This window comes from Dipodomys merriami, unplaced genomic scaffold (genome assembly GCF_024711535.1).
Source record: "Dipodomys merriami isolate MVZ:Mamm:240054 unplaced genomic scaffold, mDipMer1.0.p SCAF_3, whole genome shotgun sequence".
NCBI classification, from domain to species: domain Eukaryota; kingdom Metazoa; phylum Chordata; class Mammalia; order Rodentia; family Heteromyidae; genus Dipodomys; species Dipodomys merriami.
Genome location: NW_027204492.1, coordinates 82427255 through 82448654, shown reverse-complemented (window position 1 = coordinate 82448654; position 21400 = coordinate 82427255). Strand labels below are relative to the sequence as shown.

At 42.7% G+C, this 21400-nt stretch overlaps 1 protein-coding gene across 16 annotated transcripts in view; it reads right to left on the bottom strand.

The window, feature by feature from the left end:
- Huwe1 (HECT, UBA and WWE domain containing E3 ubiquitin protein ligase 1) overlaps nt 1-10818 on the bottom strand; it is a 172728-nt gene extending 161910 nt beyond the window's left edge. For 8 of the 16 annotated variants that reach the window (XM_070040421.1, XM_070040415.1, XM_070040429.1 and 5 more), the window contains exons 1-3: nt 8133-8346; nt 6621-6708; nt 4855-4991 (exon numbers count right to left, since the gene is read on the bottom strand). The gene's annotated coding sequence lies outside the window, so the exon portion shown is untranslated. Of the gene's footprint in view, nt 1-4854; nt 4992-5345; nt 5520-6620; nt 6858-7736; nt 7892-8132; nt 8347-10454; nt 10555-10746 lie in introns of those variants that run through there. The other 8 variants (XM_070040428.1, XM_070040430.1, XM_070040419.1 and 5 more) reach the window with 7 other exon arrangements.
- Nucleotides 10819-21400: the final 10582 nt, after the last annotated feature.

Here is a 21400-nt window from a genome sequence, read left to right as displayed (position 1 = left end):
ACATAAGCCATTACACCAAATGCAATATACCTTTCAGAGCAATTATTTCTAGTATCTAATTATAAGAATTAAATTCTTGTTGTGCTAGTACATAAATTAATGACAGTATGCTAGGACTCACCAATCCTTTAAATCTAATTAGGTCACTCTAGAATAATTTAAATCCTCCCTACTTTTAGTCTTTTTTTCAGTCACTACTTAATGACTACAAAAAAGGAAAAACTGACCTGACTTATGAAATAACCCCTCTGTACATCTTAAAAATGAAAACAACAAAAAAGAAGGATACCAGTGGGTCATGCCTGTAATTCTAACTACTCTTAGGAGGCTGAGATCTGAGGATCACAGTTCAAAGCCAGCCCAGGCAGAAGTCTGTGAGACTCTTATCTCCAATAAACTACTCAGGAAAAAACATAAGTAGTGTTGTAGCTCAAATGGTAAAATACCAGCCTTCAGCAAAAAGAAGCTCAGGGACAGTATCTGGTCCCAGAGTTCAAGCCCCAGGATGAGCAAAAAATTAAAATTAAAAAAATACAGGCTGAGAATATGGCTTAGTGGTAGACTGCTTGCCTAGCATACATGAAGCTATGGATTTGATTCCTTAGTACCATATAAACAGATGAAGTCAGAAATGGCACAGTGGCTCAATTGGTAGAGTGATAGCCCTGAGCAAAATAAACTCAGGGACAGTGCCCAGGCCCTGAGTTTAAGTCCTAGGACTGGCAAAAAAGTAAAAGAAGCAGGTCACTGGGGTTCACACAGGAAATCTTAGCTCCTCAGTAGCCTAAGATGGGAGGATCACAGTTCAAAGTCGGCCCAGACAGGAAAATCCTTGAGACACTCATCTCTAATTAACACCAAAAATCCAGAAGTAGAGCTGTAATTCAAATGGTAGAGTGCTAACCTTGAGCACAAAAGCTCAGGGACAGTCCTCGGGCCAAACAGAAAGAAAAACCTGCTTTCTTTTAATACTTAAAGATTATACAATGGGGCTGGGAAGGTGGCTCAATGGTAGAGTGCTAGCCTTGCATACATGAGGCCCTGGGTTCAATTCCTCATTACCACATAAGCAGAAAAAGCTAGAAGTGGCGCTGTGGCTCAAGTGATAGAACACTAGCCTTGAGCTGAAGAGCTGAAGGACAGCACCCAGGCCCAGAGTTCAAGCCCCATGACCAACCAAAAAAAAAATTATACAAACAGAATCTTGGAGTTGAGAATTTTAACATTTATCTATTTAAGTCGGTTATTTCCATTTAGTGAAATCATTACAAAAACAAAAACATCAACTCCTGTGAAATTACTTTTCGTGATCAATTTACAACATGGTAATCTTGAAAACCAAATGATTTAAAATTCTTTAAGAGAACTCAAAGTTGAAAATTCTCAGTCCAAACAAAACCTATAGTCGTTTTACTGTGAGAGCCACTCCCCTTCACTATCTGAGAATGTTTCTATAGCCAGAAAACCAAGCTGGTCAACAAGTACATCAAGTTTTAGCAACTATACCCCAGTGACACATCAAATGAGAAGCTCCCAAAGAATCTTAAGAGCTGAATTACCCCTTGCATTAGCATATATAAATATCTGGTAACCAGTCATTGAGGACAGGAGTCAGAAAACAACAAAGGAAAATACTAAGAACACAAGTGCTTGTGAGTATTCTACTTTATAGGTGATGAGATCATTGTAAAGCAGCCAAACATTTATCACAACTAAACAGTTTTCAACTTAATCTTACTCCAGTAGAGGAAACATGGAATGTGAAGCACAAGAATTTTCAAAACAACCAAGTCTGGCATTTAATACTTTGAACTGGTACTAGAAAACATACAAAAGGGGGAAAAAAACCAACTTCATATTTACTGTAATCTTAGGGCCGATAACAAGTGAAAATATTCAAATATTAGAATGTCAAAGCTGGGCACTGGGGGATCATGCCTGTAATCCTAGCTACTCAGGAGGCTGAGATCTGAGGATCGTGGTTCAAAGCCAGCCCAGGCAGGAAAGTCCGTGAGACTCTGATCTCCAATTAACCACCAGAAAAATGGAAATGGTGCTGTGCTCAAGTGGTAGAGCGCTAGCCTTGAGCTGAAGAGCTGAGGGACAGCGCCCACGCCCAGAGTTCAAGCCCCAGGACCGACAAAAAAAAAAAAAAAGTCAAACAGTATGCAAAATTATGTACCAATACTCTACAATCATGACGTATCACAAATTTGTTTGGGCTTAAAGTGATCTTGTTTAAGCTTCTTATATCCAATGTGCTCAAAATAATTTGTTAAAAGCATGAACTAGCTGCAAATTCACAATAAATTATTCTTGTAATATTTAGCCAATTTTCAAATACTGATTTACTTCTCCAACAATGAACACAGAACTGAAAGGCCTGAACTCATCACCTGAACAATCACAGCACTGTTGATTCACAATCATATTTCACCTAAATACCCCAAAATTTTAATCCATGATGATTTTCCCCTTTCTGCCCCTTCAACTTAAAATTCTTATTTTAAAGATAGTATAAACTTTGATCTTCCCACACTGGTGTGACAAAGACTAGTTACAGCCAGTGTATGTCTTACTTCTAGTCTCTGGTTTTGACTATGGAAGGGATACAGTACAGATCCCAACAGGTCTAAGGCTGAGCAAGGAGACAAACAACTTAAAGGGCTTTTATACCAGAAGCAACATTGTTTCCAGGTAACAGGAAAAATATCAAGTCACTGGGGCTGGGAAGGTGGCTCAGTGGTAGAGTACTTGCCTTGCATGCTCAAGGCCCTGGGTTCGATTCCTCAGCACCACATAAGAAAAAAGCCGGAAGTGGCGCTGTGGCTCAAGTGGTAGAGTGCTAGCCTTGAGCTGAAGAGCTGAGGGACAGCGCCCAGGCCCAGAGTTCAGGCTCCACGACCGGACCCCAAAAAAAAAAAAAAAAAATCAAGTCACTGAAAGTCAGGATATAAGTATAAGCTCTCAAAAAGTATTCAAAATTGGTGACAGGGCTAGGAATGTGGCTTAGTGGTAGAGTGCTTGCCTAGCATGCACCAAGCCTTGGGTTCCATTCCTTAGTACCACATAAAAAAATAGCTAGAAGTGGTGCTGTGGCTCAAGTGATAGAGCACTGTCCTTGTGCAAAAGAAGCTCGGGGACAGTGCTCAGACCCACCCTTCAAGCCCCAGGACTGGCCAAAAACTATACTAAACTAAAAAAAAAAAAAAAAAAAAAAAAAACTGTGACAACCAGATGACCTCATCAGGAGATTTTAATAGCTTAGATGTTGTGGGTCAGAGCAGCTGAAGTATCAACATCAACAGCAACATTGTAACACAGTATATACCTAAGGATATTGTAACCATTCACCAAAACCCCCAAAGGCACAATCAGGTCATTATCTAGGAAACATTAGCTTCTTCTACCAGAAGTCCTACTTTTCATTTAGAACAGTAAGCTGGGCCAAGACATGGAATTGAAGTAGGGTATCAAATCAGACTTTGCTACAGAAAATGGAATACATGACTAGTAATTTCAGTATAGTGACTAGGCAAGCAGTATTAACTCCAACTGGGATACAGGAGATTACTACTATTGTTCCATTATAATGAGCCCTCCAGGGTCTTTGGCTTAACAAGAATGGGTTAGACACTACTATGGGCTGTAATTTCCCAATGTGGTGAAAACTCTACAGAATAATTTCTTCCAACAAATATACAGGAAAGGAAAAACACAAGGCAGAACTTTCAGATTTAAAAGCCATATCAATCTTTTCTGATGAATAGTCTATCTGGATTGTGAGTTACACAAACTAAAAAATGTAACAAAACAAAAAATTGTGGAAATTTAAACTCTAGTTTAACTTTGCTATTTTTATTTTATTTTATTTTATTTTTTTGGTCCAGTCGTGGGGCCTGAACTCTGGGCCTGGGCTCTGTCCCTCAGCTTTTCAGCTCAAAGCTAGCACTCTACCACTTGAGCCACTGAGCCACTTACAGCTTTTTTTCTTTTTGCTTATGTAGTGCTGAGGAATCGAACCCAGGGCCTCAGACATGCAAGGGAAGCACTCTACCACTGAGCCACCTTCCCAGCCCCATAACTTTGCTATTTTTAAGAAGTTGATTTTTTCAATTGTGAGAATGATTGAGGTTTTGTTTCAAAAAAACTCTTGTCTTGGGGAGGCGGGGGAGGATGGGAAGGGATGGGAAGGGGAAATAAAGGAGGCTACAATGCTTGATAAGAAATGTACTCATTATCTTGCCCTTGTAATTGTAACTCCTCTGTACAGTATTTTCACAATAAATAAAAAATCCTCTTGTCTTTAGAGATAGAAACATTTTACTAATAAAAACAATGACAACGGAGGCTTATTTCAACATAATAGGAGGCAATGGGCCGAAGTACAGAAGATAAAGAATGACTGAAAGTTGATCAATGTTTGTAATGGGTACATTAGAGAGATTATAATATTCGATTTTTCTGTTTAAATTTTTTCACAGTAATCACTTAAGGAATTGTTTATAAAATGAAGTGGAGCTGTAGTTCAAGTGGTAGAGTGCCAGCCTTGAGTAAAAATGCTAAGCATCCAGACTCTTGAGTTCAATCACCAGTACTAGCACAAATATTTGTTTATATGAACTATCTTTCAATTGTTGAGTAATTTTAAAACTCATGTTCAGGCAGAATCCACTTAAACAGTTTTCTTTAATTCAGTAATTCAGCTTCATCCTCTATAATGCAAGAAACAACCAGATCTGACCCAGACAATGGAAGAAACCAAGCAGCTCAATTTCACAATGAAACAACCCACCATATCTCCATTTCAGAAAGTAAATTACAAATATCCACGAAAATCTAAAAAAAACTAACCTAAAATCACAGCCACTCATACTCATCCTGGTAGGAAATCTCAACACTACTTCAACAGCTTCCTGAACCTTCCCGACCAAGTTGGTCTGCTGGTTCCTCTGAAGCACTAACCCACTCAGGTTAGGCTACTGGAGGACCTACAAAAAAGGTGGGCAGGGGGAGAGAATAAACATTTATTAGTGTGGGGGAGCTGACCATCACATAAAAGCTTTAAACATATTATTTCTGAAGCAAAAGCTGTCACATACCAACATGTATTTTGCATGATCTGCTATGATAAATAACTGAAGAATTCAGAAACTAATAGTCACAACAATATTTTTAACATAACATGTAAACAGTATCCCTAAAAACTCAATTCTTCTCAACTCAAATGAATTACAGATAGCTACTTATCTTATAGACATTTTTTATTCCTCACTATAAACAGATAATAAGGAAAAGGTATCACATTTGTGAAAAAATATTGTACATATAAAATTATTTTTCACCTTCACACATGCTCTTAGGCCATACTGGGAGACAAAAGAGAAACATCCTGGAAACTCCTTTGCCACTGAACCTTAGACCAAGTTTTTGTTTGGTATTGCCACTCCTTTCTCTCTTCTTCTTTATTATAGGTAGATTTCTTCTTAGAGAGAAGAGATACCTGAGAAGAAATCTACCTAGAATAAATTAAACCTTTTAGGTTACACATAGATTATCATTTCCAGATTTATTATAATACTGGAGAAGAGTCATATTAAGAGTCAATTTGTGATCAATGCTTAACTCACTGCAAAAAGTACCAAGGCAGAATACTAAAAGCAATTTCCTATCTTCCAATGAAAAAGGGTACAATTTTTACCTCCAAAGAACTTGAAACTAAACATAACAAACCCTGAAGTTCAAAACTAAATCCCACTATAGTTCAATCTTGGTATACTTCCAAAATAATTAAGAAAAAAAGCAATCACTTTGATATTGAGCTAATCAAAATATTAACTATAAAGAAAACTATCTGCCAACCAATATAGTTGCTTCTACTTCATAGTATACAAGAAGATACAAAATAGCAAAAGCACAACAGGAAATAGTGTATCAAAGAACAGGCAGTGATTCCCTTGGAAAAAGCAGCTTAGTTTTGCAATCATCTTTCCAACATCTCTCAAGTAGGAATTATCTTGCTTGGGTAAGATGCCAAATAGCAGACCTTCTTACTGATCTGAGGAGTCAAATGAATATACTACGGGGAAAGTGCATGAAAACTAGCTAGCAATGGCCTTACCACAGCAAAATACATGACACCAGATTTCGTTACTTTTGTAGGATAAAATGACAGGACATGGAGGGAATGAGTAAGCAAGGGATGAGGTATCCTTTTCAAGAGGTAAAACACCTGGGTGTGGTTGACTGAACTATCCTGGCCAGTGGTAGTCCCAGAAGAGTGATTTTTGCACTGTATGTCTAATACTAGTAGAAGTTTCGAGACTAGCAGTAATATTCAAATATCATTAACCACTCTAGTGGCAGATAAGGAAAAAAGATCCAAAATTTAAAATTGAGCCTAGAAATATACCAATGATTTAAATGTAGCATATGACTTAGGTGCATTTACCAATGTATTCTCATACAAAGAAAAAGTTAACACAAACTTACAATTTGCCTATGATGAACGAGGAACTTTAAAAAATAATTCCAACAGCAATACTTTAAGTACTACTAGCCCCATTATATAGAAGCCAAGGTTCAGTGTACACTCAAAGGAAACAATATTTCTACTATACCAGACTGCCTTGCATGAATAGGAAATGTTGGTTCCTCCTCAATCTATGCAACACTGGAGTTAAAAGAAAGCAATTCGGAACATGTAATCTACAAAGGAAACAAATAATAAGGAATTAATTGTAATAAAAGGGGGGGCATAAAGTGGAACAAGGGGCAATGTTTGAGGAGCAGGACAGTGACAATCTTAACACGTGGAGGGAGGAAAATGTAGAAGTAGGCTGACCCCTCTGGAGAATTAAACCACTAGTAACAGAGCAGGGAGGTGAACGCAGAAGAATTAAGAAAAGATAGGCTGTACAATGCAGTTGGCAAAAGAAATAGAATGTCAACAGATGAAGAGGCTACCAGAAATTTAGCTAGGTGGGGAAAGGGGGCGGGTCTCAAGGCTTTCATGGAGAATGGAGGAAAAGTTAGGAATTATTCTCTAAAGCCTTTTTCTGTGGTGGAGGAGCCAGTTATTAGGGAGAAAAGACTAAAAACCACGAATGAGGATGATTCAAGGATTGCAATCATCCAACCACGGACACATACATTGTTCGGCCTAAAAGTGTTCTAACAACATTGAGTTGAAGCAATCGGTGCACTGTCCCCGGATCAGGGCCAAATAAGCGTGAGGATCTTAGGAAATGGAAGGCTACTGTGGTTCCATCCACAAAGATGGAGTAAATGCAGAGAACGAGGCTCTATTTAATGCCTGCGCCAACGGGGTCGGTGAAGAGGGTAGACGACTCAGATTGTACTCTAAACTGAGGCTGGGAAAGGAGAATGACATGGAGAAGCTGTGACTTCCCCCTCCTTAAATATGAACCCCAACTATCCACGTAGATGAAGGAAATTTAATCGGGCGATAGAATTGCGGAAGAAAGGAGAGGAATACAGACAATACAGCTTGACACCTCAACCTTAGCTCAAAGAAAGTGGGTGTTGGGGAAGTAGAGCCCACCTCATCTCTAAAACTGGGGGACTCATGTGGGTCATCTCCAGGACTAAAAACAGAAGCAGGCTGGCAAAGTGGTAGGGAGATGGGTTGCTCCATCGCTGGTTGCACCCCTTTCCCACCGACCAAGCTAACCACCAACCCACTACCCAACTAACTCCGGACACCCCTCCCGTACTTTCCAACCCGCCCACTGCGGCGGCAAAACGAAGGCGTAGACCAATTGGTGGGGGCAAAGGCAGGCCCACACGAGGCCAAGGCCCGGGAAACAGTGTCGCCAAAACGGATTAGAAACCGGATGGTCTTCGTCGCAGGTAGAATATACTCGCACTCAACGTTCCGCCATTCGTCACCCCGTTAACGTCAGGTATCTAAGAAGCGTCACAAACACCGATAGCCAACACCTTAGTCCCGGGTCCTAGCTGGATAGAGATCAGCCTCCGCCGCCATTTTAACGGCAGGCGGACCGACCCTAGTCACGGTTCCCCCCCCCTCCCCCGTCAACCCCCCAAGGTACCTCAACCACCACTAACCAATCCCACGAGGACATAACACCGCTCCCGCGAGAACTCACCAGTTAAGAACAGCACCAGCAGAAGACACTGCTGTAGCCTTCGCGGTGCTGCAGTCAGTGACCGAACCGCTGCTGCCTCCACACGATCCCGCGAGAACCTCGGCCCGACAGGCAAAGCCTGAGCCCAGCCCTTCCTAGACCCCTCCCCCGAACCAAAGCCGAGGTCGCTACCGCTCAGTTCTCACCCTACGCGAAGCAAAAAGCAAATGACGCACAATCTCACGAAGCACCTAGGGGCGGGGCCGACCTGCCGCCACCGGCTCCCGCATGCGCTATGAGAACTATCGCGATATTAGGCTTAGCTTCGACGAGACCTTCGAAATTCGCCGCAGGATGCCGCCCGCGCCTAGCCTTTAGGAAACAAGATCTCGCGAGACCAGACACACACGCCTAAAAAGGAGAAAGGCGGGGCTTCGTGAAAATGACTGGGAGTTTTTCGGGGAAAGGGAGGAAGCTCCCGTCCTGCAGGGATCTCGCCTACCACGAGGTTTCCGACCCACTGCGGAGCTAGCTGCCAAACCTCGCGATGACACAGCTCAGCGCCAAATCTCGGCCATGTCCTGAAAACTGCCTCCGCCCCCGATCTAGGTGTCTAGAGCCTGCTTAGTGCCAGAAGAAAATTTAAAAAGTCAACCTGTTTATTGTCACGCTTCCCGGCAGGGCTGTACCAATTAGTCAAACTCCATTCTGGAAGGGGAGCAATATGTTTCCCATTGTTATTTGCCTCCAGGAATAATATTATCCTTGACTAACACATAAAAAGGTGTTCAATCTCACAATAAGCACGCAAATGCAAATGAAAGCAATGACATAACGTTTTTCCCCATTAGACTGGAGAAAATTTAAAAGACCTATAACATCCAAACTACTCGTCGCACTGCAGGCTAACCTGAATCCATCTTAATCTAACTAAAGGCCCTCGTATCGTTAGTTCTACCTTCAAAGCTACCAGTTTTAACAACTGAAGCGTTTCCTTGGCATAACCAAAACGATCCAATAAAGTGGTTTTCTCCAAACAAAGGATTCTGCCCTCAAAGGCAAATTCGAGCTTGGGGGTGGAGGGTGACTGCTTGAATCTTTTAATATGGCAGTTTTCCCATGTCTAGCCAACAATGTTTCTCCAACAAATCTTGATATCCAATCTGACTCGATCTGTGGGCTTTTCCATTCCAATATATTGTTCTGTCCATTCCAATTTAAATAGCATTCCTTTAGAATACATTTTAATAGAATAAATTCCCACAGCTTTACTAATCTTTAAAAATATTTTCTCGGTTATTTCTAACCATCCCCCCCATGAACTTTGGAATCATATTAAGTTTCAAAAACTTGGTGTATTTATTGAAATTGCAACAATTGCATAAGGCAATATAGGAAAAATGGACATCACAACAAAATAGAGCATTCTTATCCCAAAGCATGGTATCCTCCTTCATTTATGCAAACACGCTCATTGTATTACTTAATAAAGTTTTATAGTTTACTTTCAGGTATTCTTATTAGTTTTTCTTGCTACTGAGGAAGGGGTAAAAAAAAATTCCGTATTAAATTTCCAAAATGCTTGTTGCTTATACACACGAAGATTATCGATGTTTGCCTGTTCACTTTCCTAATCAAACAAAAATGTTCAGTTTTACTAATAATGAGGAAATAACAAATAAAAACAATGACATACGATTTTTGACCTTTATATTGGCCGAAATTAGTAAGATTGATGACAATTTGACACAGCTTTGGAAAAAATAAGCACTCCCGCAGAAAACTGGGTAGTGTTAATTAGTATAGCCTTTAGGGAAGGAAATTTGGTCAAATCTATCAAAATGCAAAATGCATACACACTTTGACCCAGCAATTTCTCTTCTAAGAAATTTCTCCTACAGAAATACTCATACATGTGCATGAAACATACACAAACCCATTCATTACGGCAATACTTGGAATAGTCCCCTCCCCCCAAAGGGAAACAAGCTAGTGTACCACAACCAGGAAATGGTTAAATAAACTGTAGTAAATCACACAATGCAATGTATCGTTTTAAAAATCGGGATAAATTTGGAATCCCTACTATAGTAAAATACACAAGGTATACTGCTGAAAATTTTAAAAGCAATTAGACGAAATGAATACATGTGTGTGTAATATATCTATTATACACACACAGACACACAGAGAGAGCCTAGTAGTTACCCGCGAAGCCTGTCTGCCCGCCCCCCACATTCTCTCTCCTCAGAGGCCACCTTCCTCGAAACAAGTGAGAGAAACGCTACAGGCCCGGCCCCAACTCCCTCTCTAGGGCCACTTGGCCTTGACTAATGCCGGTACCTTGCATCCCCAATGTTGGCCGCTCTCTGGCCTCGCTGCCGACCGCTGCCCCGCTGTCCCCGAAGATGCAGCTAGGTCTTGGCTGGCACCGAGCGAGGCCTGGGGGAGGGGAGAAGAGGCGGGGTTCACCAAGGGTTGGGGCAGGCCTCCTGGCCCCTTCAGCAGCCTTTCCCGCAGGCTCCCCAAAGGCTGCCACCTCCGCGCCAGGTCCCGTGGGAACTGCCCCGCCTGGAGGAACCAAAGCCGGCCGAGTAAATTTGAGCCCGCCCCCAGACCAGGGGTGGACGCTCACCTCCGCCCGCAGTGGCTCGGCGGGACCCGCAGGAGAGTGCAGGGGTCCACGGCCCAGCTCCCCCACGCTCCTCCGCGGTCGAAATCCTCCCCCGCCCCCCCCTGCGGCTCTGATCACACTTGATTTGAAGCTCCACCCCCCACCCCACCCCCACCCCGCACGAGAAGCCCCGCCTCTGTCCCTTGGGAGGGAGCTCCCTTGGCGGTGCTACCAGGTCCCTTGCTTGTGACTGCCTTTGAGCTACTCACGCACAGCCCAATAAAGGCAACCTTAGAAGATAGTAGGATTTGCTAGGGAACTCGAATTTGATTCGAGCATAGTGGAAGCCGCTGAAAGAGACAATATTTGATTTGATTTGCATTCTTAAAATTAAAGACATCTCCAACTGCCTGAAGAATAGGGAACAGAAGGGCAAGTGGACAAGCCAGAACACATTGTGGAGGGCAGGGGGCACTGAAACCAGTTCACCGGGCAGCACCTTAAAATGGCTCTGGCACATAGTAAGCCCTCAAATATTCTATTTCCCCTTGGTATTGTCTGGGGTGGCAGATGGGTTGTCAAGGAATTTTCAGAGGATCTGCATTTGTAAATGTATAGAAATAAAACATTGATCAGGTAGGGAACCTATTAAACAGATATATCTGGGGTACAAAACTGGACAATGAAAGGATGGAGGACATTGATTTACAGCTGTAGATACTTTAATAAAGTTTCAATTTTTAACAAGTATTCATTTGATATTTTAAAGAAAAATATAAACACACTAACCAAAGTCTTGAAACATAGAGGACATAAAAACTATAACACTAACCAACTCATCAATTTTAATTTCAGCCTGGAATTGGGAATCTGCTTCATGAATCTATTCCATACCATCTATATAGAATACACAGTACATATACTATGTATTACATATACATGATGTATTTGCCCCCCCTTTAAGATACATTTTTTATCAATGTATCTCCTCTCCCCCCCCCCTCTGGGATGGGACTTGAACTCAGGGCGTGGGCACTGTCACTGAGCTTTTTTTTTTTTTTTTGCTGGTCGTGGGGCCTGAACGCTGGGTCTGGGCACTGTCCCTCAGCTCTTCAGCTCAAGGCTAGCACTCTACCACAGGAGCCACAGCACCACTTCCAGCTTTTTCTGTTTACGTGGTGCTGAGGAATCGAACCCAGGGCCTCATGCTTGCAAGGCATGCACTCTACCGCTGAGCTACCTTCCCAGCCCCCCTGAGCTTTTTTTTATACTCCAGTGCCACTTCTGGCTTTTTCTGTTTATGTGGTATTGAGGTACCGAACCCAGGGCTACATGCATGCTAGGCAAGCACTCTACCACTAAGCCACATTTCCGGCTTGGAGGTCTTTTTTGCAAGGCACTGAAATTTTAACTCAGAGTTTTGCCCTTGCAAGGAAAGTACTTTACCACTTGAGCCATAACTCTGGTCTTTAACCAATGCTGGGGCTTGAACTGGGGAACTGTTTTGCTCACCATCTGAATACATCTCCACTTCTAGGTTTTTGTTTGTTTGTTTTTTTTGCTGGTTAGTTGAAGATAAGAGTTACTTAGATTTGGGCTGGGAATGTGGCTTAGTGGTAAAATCCATGCCTAGTATGCATGAAGCTATGGGTTCAATTCCCAAGAACCATATAAACAGAAAAAGCCAGAAGTGGTGTTGTGGCACAAGTGATAGGGTGCTAGACTTGAGCAAAAGAAGTTCAGGGACAGTTCACAGGCCCTGAGTTCAATCACAAGGAAGGGCAAAAAAAGTTACTTGGATTTGTATGCTCAGGCTGGCTTCAAACTTTGACCTCCTGAGTAGGGAGCCTTAGGCATCCGAACCCAAGCATACCAATTCAAGAAACTTTTATCTACAACTAACTAGCAAAAAGCCTGAGCCAGAGGTGTGGCTCAAGTGGTAGAGCATCATTCTTCAGCAGAAAAAAGCAAGAATGCAAGGCTCTGAGTACTAGCAACAAGCCTCAGTACTAGCAACAAAAAAGGAAATAAATGGAAGCAGGCCAGGAACTAGTGAGTGGCTCAATGCTATACTTCTAGCTACTGAGGAGGCTGAGATCTTAAGATTGTGGTTAGAAGCCAGACTGGACACAAAAGTCTGAGAGACTGATCACCAATTAACCACCACAAAGCCAGAAGGGGAGGTGTGGCTCAAGCAGCAGAGCACTACCCTTGAGTGAGAAAACCTAAGAACAGCAGCCCCGCCTTGAGTTCAAGCTCAAGCAACAACAACAATGACACAAAAGAATAAGAAAATTATATGTTTTAACTCTAAACAAAAACAACATAGTAACTTATCAATGGCAACATTGACTTTTTTTTTGCCTGTCCTGGGGCTTGACCTCAGGGCCCAGTCACTGTCCCTGAGCTTCATTTGCTCAAGGCCAGCACTGCTACTTGAGCCACAGTACCACTTCCGGCCTTTTCTGTTTATGTGGTTCTGAGGAATTGAACCTAGGGTTTCATGAATATTCATGAAGCACTCTACCACTAAGCCACATTTCCAGCCATAAATTTTTTTTCTTTTTCACATTAAAAAAAATGCTGTCAGGTGGGCTGGGAATGTGGCTTAGTGGTAGAGTGCTTGCCTAGCATGCATGAAGCCCTGGGTTTGATTCCCTAGTATCACATACACACAAAAAGCCGGAAGTGGTGCTGTGGCTCAAGAGGTAGAGTGCTAGCCTTGAGCAAAACATGCTCAAGGACAGTGCCCAGGCCCTGAGTTCAATCCCAAGGACTGACAAAAAAAAATTTTCAGTCATGGGGCTTGAACTCAGGGTCTGGGAATGGTTCCTGAACTCTTTTGCTCAAGGCTAACCCTCTCAGTACCACATCTAATTTTCTGGTGGTTAATTGGAAATAAGAGTCTCACTGACTTTCCTGCCCACCTGGCTACAAACTATGATCCTCAGATCTCAGCCTCCTGAATAAGATTATAAGCATTAGCCACCAGTGCCCAGCTTTTAAAAAATCTTGACGATATTAGAATTTGAACTCAGTGCCTTGCACTAGCTATGTAAGGATGTTACCACTTGAATTATACTTCTTTTTTTTGGGGGGGGGAGGGGTCCGGTGATGGGGCCTGTCTGGAGGCTGTTCCTCAGCTCTTCAGCTCAAGGCTAGCGCTCTACCACTTGAGCCACAGCACCACTTCCAGCTTTTTTTCTTTTTTGCTTATGTGGTGCTGAGGAATAGAACCCAGGGCCTCATGCATGCAAGGCAAGCACTCTACCACTGAGCCATCTTCCCAGCCCTTGAACTATTCTTCTAACCCTTCTTTTCCATTTAAAAAATTATGGAAGTGGCACTATGGCTCAAGTAATAGAGCTCTAGCTGTGAGCACAAAGAGGCTCAGGGACAGTGCCAAGCCTGGAGTTCTAGCCCCATAACCACCAACAACAACAAAAAATTCCTAATTTTACATAAATACATTATTGTAAAATACTCAACACAGATGTAGTAGTTAATCTGGATTGTCATTTTGATTGAGTTGTGAAGCACCTAGGAGATAGTAAAATGTTTCTGGGTGTCTGTGAGGATGTTTCAGTGAGGGTTAAATGAGGAGGGAAAATTCTCCCTGAATGTGTGTGGTGCTATCCTATAGGCTGTGGGTCCAGATAGAAAAAAAGGGGATAATGACCTACTCTGGTCTACCATACCTTCCCTGTAATGAGACCTCTGAAAGTATAAGCTAAAACAAATATTTCTTTGCATAAATTGTCTTGCTCAGGTTGAATCTCAGCAATGAATGTCTAATTGATGCAGAAAACTGGTCCCAGAGAAATGTGGCAATTGCCATGACTACCTGACCATGTACCTCATAAGCCTTTGAAACTGGTTTGTGGAATGAATTTAGAAAACTTGAGGGATGGAGCCTAGAGCTGTAAGCAGACCTTAATGACCAAATCTGGTAAGAACTCAGAGAACCAGAATGCTGATAGGAACACAGACAGTAATGACTGCTCATGAGATTTCAGATGGAAATAAAGATTCTATTGGAAATAGAACTAGACTCTGTTCGTGTCATATGCTGGCAAAAAACTTGTCTATACATTGTTCTTGTCCTAAGACTTTGTGGAAGTTTAATTTAAGAAGTGATAAGGGCTGGGAATGTGGATTAGTGGTAGAGTGCTTGCCTAGCATGCATGAAGCCCTGAGTTCGATTTCTCAGTACCTCATAAACAGAAAAGTGGCACTGTGGCTCAAGTGGTAGAGCACAGACAGGCCCAGGGCCTGAGTTCAAGCCCCAGGACTACCGAAAGAAAGAAAGAAAGAAAGAAAGAAAGAAAGAAAGAAAGAAAGAAAGAAAGAAAGAAAGAAAGAAAGAAAGAAAGGAAGGAAGGAAGGAAGGAAGGAAGGAAGGAAGGAAGGAAGGAAAGTCAGACATTGGTGGCTTACACCTGTAATCATAGCTACTCTGAGGGTCACAGTTCAAAGCCAGCCTGGGCAAGAAAGTATGTGAGACTCTTATCTCCAATAAGCCACCAGAAAACTGGAAGTGGTAGTGTGGCTCAAGTAGAGTGCTAGCCTTGAACTGAAGAGCTGAGGGGCAGCGCACAGGCCCAGAGTTCAGGCCCCACAACTGACATACATACATACATACATACATACATACATACATACATACATACATACATAAATGTAATAACTGCACAGAAATGGAGGGACATTGGTGAACAAATGCAGCAGTGATACTCACAAGACACTATCTTGATAATGAACTATACAACTTGTGGGTGGGGGTGGGAGGGAAAAACTGGGAGGGAGCCAGGAAAGGCATGACATTGTCCCAAAAAAATGCACACATTACCTGATTTATATAATTGTAACCCCTCTGTACATCACCATAATAATAATAAAAAATAAAACTTTTGCTTTTAAAAGTATGCCGGAGCTGTGTGCCAGAGGGTCACACCTGTAATCCTAGCTACTCAGGAGGCTGAGAACTGAGGATTGCAGTTCAAAGTTAGCCCAGGCAGGAAAGTCCGTGAGACTCTTATCTCCAATAAACCACTAGAAAACTGGAAGTGGCACTGTGGCTCAAATGGTAGAGCGCTTGCCTTGAGCTGAAGAGCTGAGGGACAGTGCCCAGGCCCAGAATTCAGGCCCCATGACCGGACCCCCTCCCCCCAAAACAAAAAGAAGATAAAAGGGTAAAAGTCCAGTCCAAACAAAAGTTATCAAGACCCTATCTCAACAAATAAGCTGGTGATAGAAGGGGTGACTCTAATTCAGGTGCATCGTGCCCACAAATTGCCATGTTGAATTGAAACCCCTTATTACAACTATTTGAAAATATTATTTTTTTTTTGGGTCCGGTCGTGGGGCCTGAACTCTGGGCCTGGGCGCTGTCCCTCAGCTCTTCAGCTCAAGGCTAGGGCTCTACCACTTGAGCCATAGTGCCACTTCCGGCTTTTTTCTTTTTGCTTATGTGGTGCTGAGAAATCGAACCCAGGGCCTCAGGCATGCAAGGCAAGCGCTCTACCACTGAGCCACCTTCCCAGCCCCCTGTGAAACTCTTCTCCCATTAATTACCAAAAAAGCCGGAAGTGGAGTTGTGAAGCTGTAGCTCAATGATAGACTTATAGCCTTGAACAAAAGCAGCTCAGGGACAGCACCCAGGCCCTGAGTTCAAGACCCAGGACTGGCAAATAAACAAACAAATGAAGCCAGTATGGATAGAGGCTGACAACTCACACCTAGAATAACCCTAGCTATTCAGGAGGGTGAGATCTGAGGATTGTGGTTTGAAGTCAGTCTGAGCAGGAGTGTCCATGAGACTCTTATCAACCACCAAAAACTCCAACTCCAATCAACCACCAAAAACCCATAAGTGGAGCAGTGGCTTAAGTGGTAGAGTGTCAAGTTTGAGCAGAAAAAGGGACAGCACCCAGGCTGTGAATTCAAGCCTCAGTACTGTCACACATGCACAAATAAAAGTATAGTTCTATGGACAGTCATATACACAAAAAGTAACACACAGCATTCTTTTTGTTGTTGTTGTTGTTAGCGGTGAGGCTTGAACTCTGGGCTTGGGCGCTGTCCCTCAGCTCTTCAGCTCAAGGTGAGTGCTCTACCACTTGAGCTACATCACCACTTCCGGTTTTCTTGTGGTTTATTGGAGACAGGAGTCTCACGGTCTTTCCTGCCTGGGCTGGCTTTGAACCACAATCCTCAGATCTCAGCCTCCTGAGTAGCTAGGATTACAGGCGTGAGCCACCAACGCCCCACAGCATTCTTTTGTATTGACTTTTTTGGTCGGTTGTGGAGCTTGAACTCTGGGCTTGGGCGTTGTCCCTGTGCTCTTCAGCTCAAGGCGAGTGCTCTACAACTTGAACAACCACGCCACTTCTGGTTTTCAGGTAGTTAATTGGAGATAAGTCTCATGGACTTTCCTGCCTGGGCTGGCTTTGAACAGCTATCCTCAGATCTCAGCCTCCTTACTAGGTAGGATTATAGGTGTGAGCCACTGGCACCTGGCTCAGTGGTATTTATATTTTATAAAATGAAAAATATAAGCAGGGCACTGGTGGCTCACACCTAGCTACTTAGGAGTCTGAGATTTTTTTTTTTTTGGGGGGGGGTCCAGTCGTGGGCCTGAACTCTGGGCCTGGGCACTATCCCTCAGCTCTTCAGCTCAAGGCTAGAGCTCAACCACTTGAGCCACAGTGCCACTTCTGGCTTTTTTCTTTTTGTTATGTGGTGCTGAGGAATCAAACCCTCAGGCATGCAAGGCAAACGCTCTACCACTGAGCCACCTTCCCAGCCTAGGAGGCTGAGGTCTGAGGATCGCAGTTCAAAGCCTACCCATGCAGGTAAGTCCATGAGACTCTTATCTCCAACTGAACACTAGAAAACCAGAAGTGGTGCTGTGGCTCAAGTAGTAAAGCGGTCTCCTTGAATTGAAGAGCTCATGGACAGCACCTAGGCCCAGAGTTCAAGCCCCACGACAAAAAAAGTGCCTTATTATTTGTATTTTCCTGATTAGTGATATTGTCTTATGTTTGTTGGCAATTTGCTTGTCTTATTTTGTGATTTACCTTGTTATATCTTTTCTCTATGTTCCAATTAGCTAATCTATCTTATCACTGAATTATGTAGTCTAGATGTAATCTATGTGATATTTGGAAAAATGTCTGTAGACTTTGTTTATTAGGTCTTTTGTGATATCACTATTTAAAATGTACATTGATACACATTATGATAGTTTATTAATTTTTTATCTTAGAATCTTGCAAAGGAAGACTTTTCTACTACAAGATTAGAAACATTGTTCCAGCCATGCAACAATGGTTCATGCCTATAACCCTAGTTATTCAAGAGGCTGAGATCCGAGGATGCCAGCACAGGCCGGAAAGTGTGAGAATCTTACCTCCAATTAAGCACTCAAAAATGAGAAGTGGCACTGTGGCTCAAAGTGGTAGAGTGCTAACCTTGAGCAAAAGAGTTCAGGGCCAGTTCCCAGGCTGTGAGTTAAAAAAAAAAAAAAGGGCTGGGAAGGTGGCTCAGTGGTAGAGTGCTTGCTTTGCATGCATGAGGCCCTGGGTTCGATTCCTCAGCACCACATAAGCAGAAAAAGCCAGACGCGGCTCTGTGGCTCAAGTGATAGAGCACTAGCCTTGAGCTGAGGAACTGAGGGATGGTGCCCAGAGACCCAGAGTTCAGGCCCCACAACCAACAAAAAAATATAAAGAAAGAAAGAAAGAAAGAAAGAAAGAAAGAAAGAAAGAAAGAAAGAAAGAAAGAAAGAAAGAAAGAAAGAAAGAAAGAAAGAAAGAAAGAAAGAAAGAAAGAAAGAAAGAAATGTTTCTCCAGATGGGAACTGGTAGCTCATGCCTACAATCCCAACTACGTAAGGGGCTGAGATCTAATTATCTCTAATCAGCCAGGATAAAGCTAGAAGTAGATGTGTAGATTCCAGTGCTAGAGCGCCATTCTTGAGCAAAAATGCTAAGAAAAAGTGGGGACCTGAATTTAAACCCCAGTACTGGCCTACAAACACAAAAATAAAAAAATAAATTTCTGGTTCTGAATATGCATTTCTGTGGTAAAGCACTTACTAAACCTGGCTGGGGTCCTGGGTTTAAATCCATCAGAGAAAACAATATTGTGGAATTAGGGGAAGAGCACATGATTACCTCGCACATGGCCAGGAGTTGAAGTTCAGTATTTAAAAAAAACAAAACCCGGGGCTGGGAAGGTGGCTCAGTGGTAGAGCGCTTGCCTCACATGCCTGAGGCCCTGGATTCGCTTCCTCAGCACCACATAAGCAAAAACAAAATAGCCGGAAGTAGGTACTGTGGTAGAGTTAGTGGTAGAGTTAGTCTTGAGCTGAAGAGCTGAGGGACAGCGCCCAAATTCAGAGTTCAAGCCCCATGATCAACAACAACAAAAAAGAATGTCATGGACTTTCCTGCCCAGGATGGCTCCAAACCTCAACCTTCAGATTTCAACCTCCCGAGTAGCTAGGATTACAGGCATGAACCACCAACACCTGGCTTCAGGTATTTAAAAGATACAATGTATTATTAGTATCTATAGTCACCCTACCATGCAACAAAACATGAGAACTTGTTTATCTTATCTACATGAAGTTTTGTTCCATTGATCAACAAATACCAGGTCTTCTTTCCCTCCTGAGCCTCTACTAACCACTCTTCTACACACTGCTTACACAAGGTTAGGTCTTTTTTTTTTTCTTGGTTGGTTGTGGGGCTTGAACTCAGTGCCTGGACGCTGTCCCTGAGCTATTTTGCTCAGGGCTAGTGCTCTACCATTTTGAGTCACAGCACCACTTCCTGTTTTCTGGTTTTCTACATACAAATGAGATTATGAGACATTTGACTTCCTCTGTCCAATTTATTTTTCATAAAATAAAGTCCTCCATATCCATCCTAATTGGCACAAATGACAGGATTTCATTTTTTGGGGGTAGTTAGTTAGAAGTAAGAATCTTACTGGCTTTCCTGCCTAGGCTGGTTTTGAATCATGATCCTCAGATCTGAGCCTCCTGAGTATCTAGGATTACAGGTATGAGCCACCTATGTCTGGCAGGATTTCATTTTTTTTTAAGTGTAAAGGTGGGATGGGAAGGTGGCTCAGTGGTAGAGCACTTGCCTTGCATGCATGAGGCCCTGGCTTCGATTCCTCAGCACCACATAAGCAGAAAAAAAAAAGCCAGAAGTGGCGCTGTGGCTCAAGTGGTAGAGCGCTAGCCTTGAGCTGAAGAGCTGAGGGACAGCGCCCAGGCCTAGAGTTCAGGCCCCACAACCGGACCCCCCCCCCAAAAAAATTAAAATTAAAAAATTAAAACTGCACATATCAATTTCATTCTTTTTATGGTTAAATGAGTAGATATTTCACATTTTCCTTGAAGCTCAAGGAGGTTAATTACATATTTATTTTTTTCCTGTGCTGGGGCCTGAGCACTGTCCCTAAGTTGCCACTACTGGTGCTGCTGTTGTGGCTGCTGCTGCTGCTGCCTCTTCTTCTTCTTCTTCTTCTTCTTCTTCTTCTTCTTCTTCTTCTTCTTCTTCTTCTTCTTCTTCTTCTTCTTCTTCTTCTTCTTCTTCTTCTTCTTTTCTTCTTCTTCTTTTCTTCTTCTTCTTCTTCTTCTTCTTCTTCTTCTTCTTCTTCTTCTTCTTCTTCTTCTTCTTCTTCTTCTTCTTCTTCTTCTTCTTCTCCTTCTCCTTCTCCTTCTCCTTCTCCTTCTCCTTCTCCTTCTCCTTCTCCTTCTCCTCCTCTCCTTCTTCCTTCTCCTCCTCTCCTTCTTCCTTCTTCCTCTTCTTCTTCCTTCTTCCTCTTCTTATTCTTTTTCTTTTTATCAGTCCCGAGGCTTAAATTCAGGGCCTAGACACTATCCATGAATTCTTTTGCTCAGGGCTAGTGCTCTACCACTTTGAGCCACAGAGCCACTTACAGTATTTGAGTGGTTAATTGGACATGAGTCTCTTGGAGACTTTCCTGCCCAGGCTGGCTTTGAATAATGATCCTCAGATCTCAGATTCCTGAGTTGCTAGGAGTATATGTGTGAGCCACTGTCTTTTGTTGGTATTTTTATGGAGTAGTGTTGTAAGTATGCTTATAATAAGATAGTCTTGGGCCAAGCACCACTGTCTCATGTCTGTAATCCTAGCTATTCAGGAAGCTGAGATCTGAGGATTGCTGATTAAAGCCAAATGGGCAGGAAAGTTCTTAAAACTCTTCTTGCAAATTAACCACACACACACACACAATTGGAAATGCAGCTGTGGCTCAAGTGGCAGAGAGCTCCCCTTGAGAAAAAGAAGCGCAAGGACAACACTCAAGCCCAGAATTCAAGCCCCAGGACTGGGGCTGGGAAGGTGGCTCAGTGGTAGAGTGCTTGCCTCACATGTAGGAGGCCCTGGGTTCGATTCCTCAGCACCACATAATCAGGAAAAGCCAGAAGTAGTGCTGTGGCTCAAGTGGTAGAGTGTTAGCCTTGGCAAAAGAAGCTCAGGTAGTGTCTAGACCCTGAGTTCAAGCCCCAGGACTGACAAAGGAAAAAAAAGTTCAAGGACTGTGATCAGGCCCTGAATTCAAGCCCTAGGACTGTCACCAAAAAAAATAAATGAATTAATAAATTAATTAATTAAAAATGGAAGTGAAAGAATTC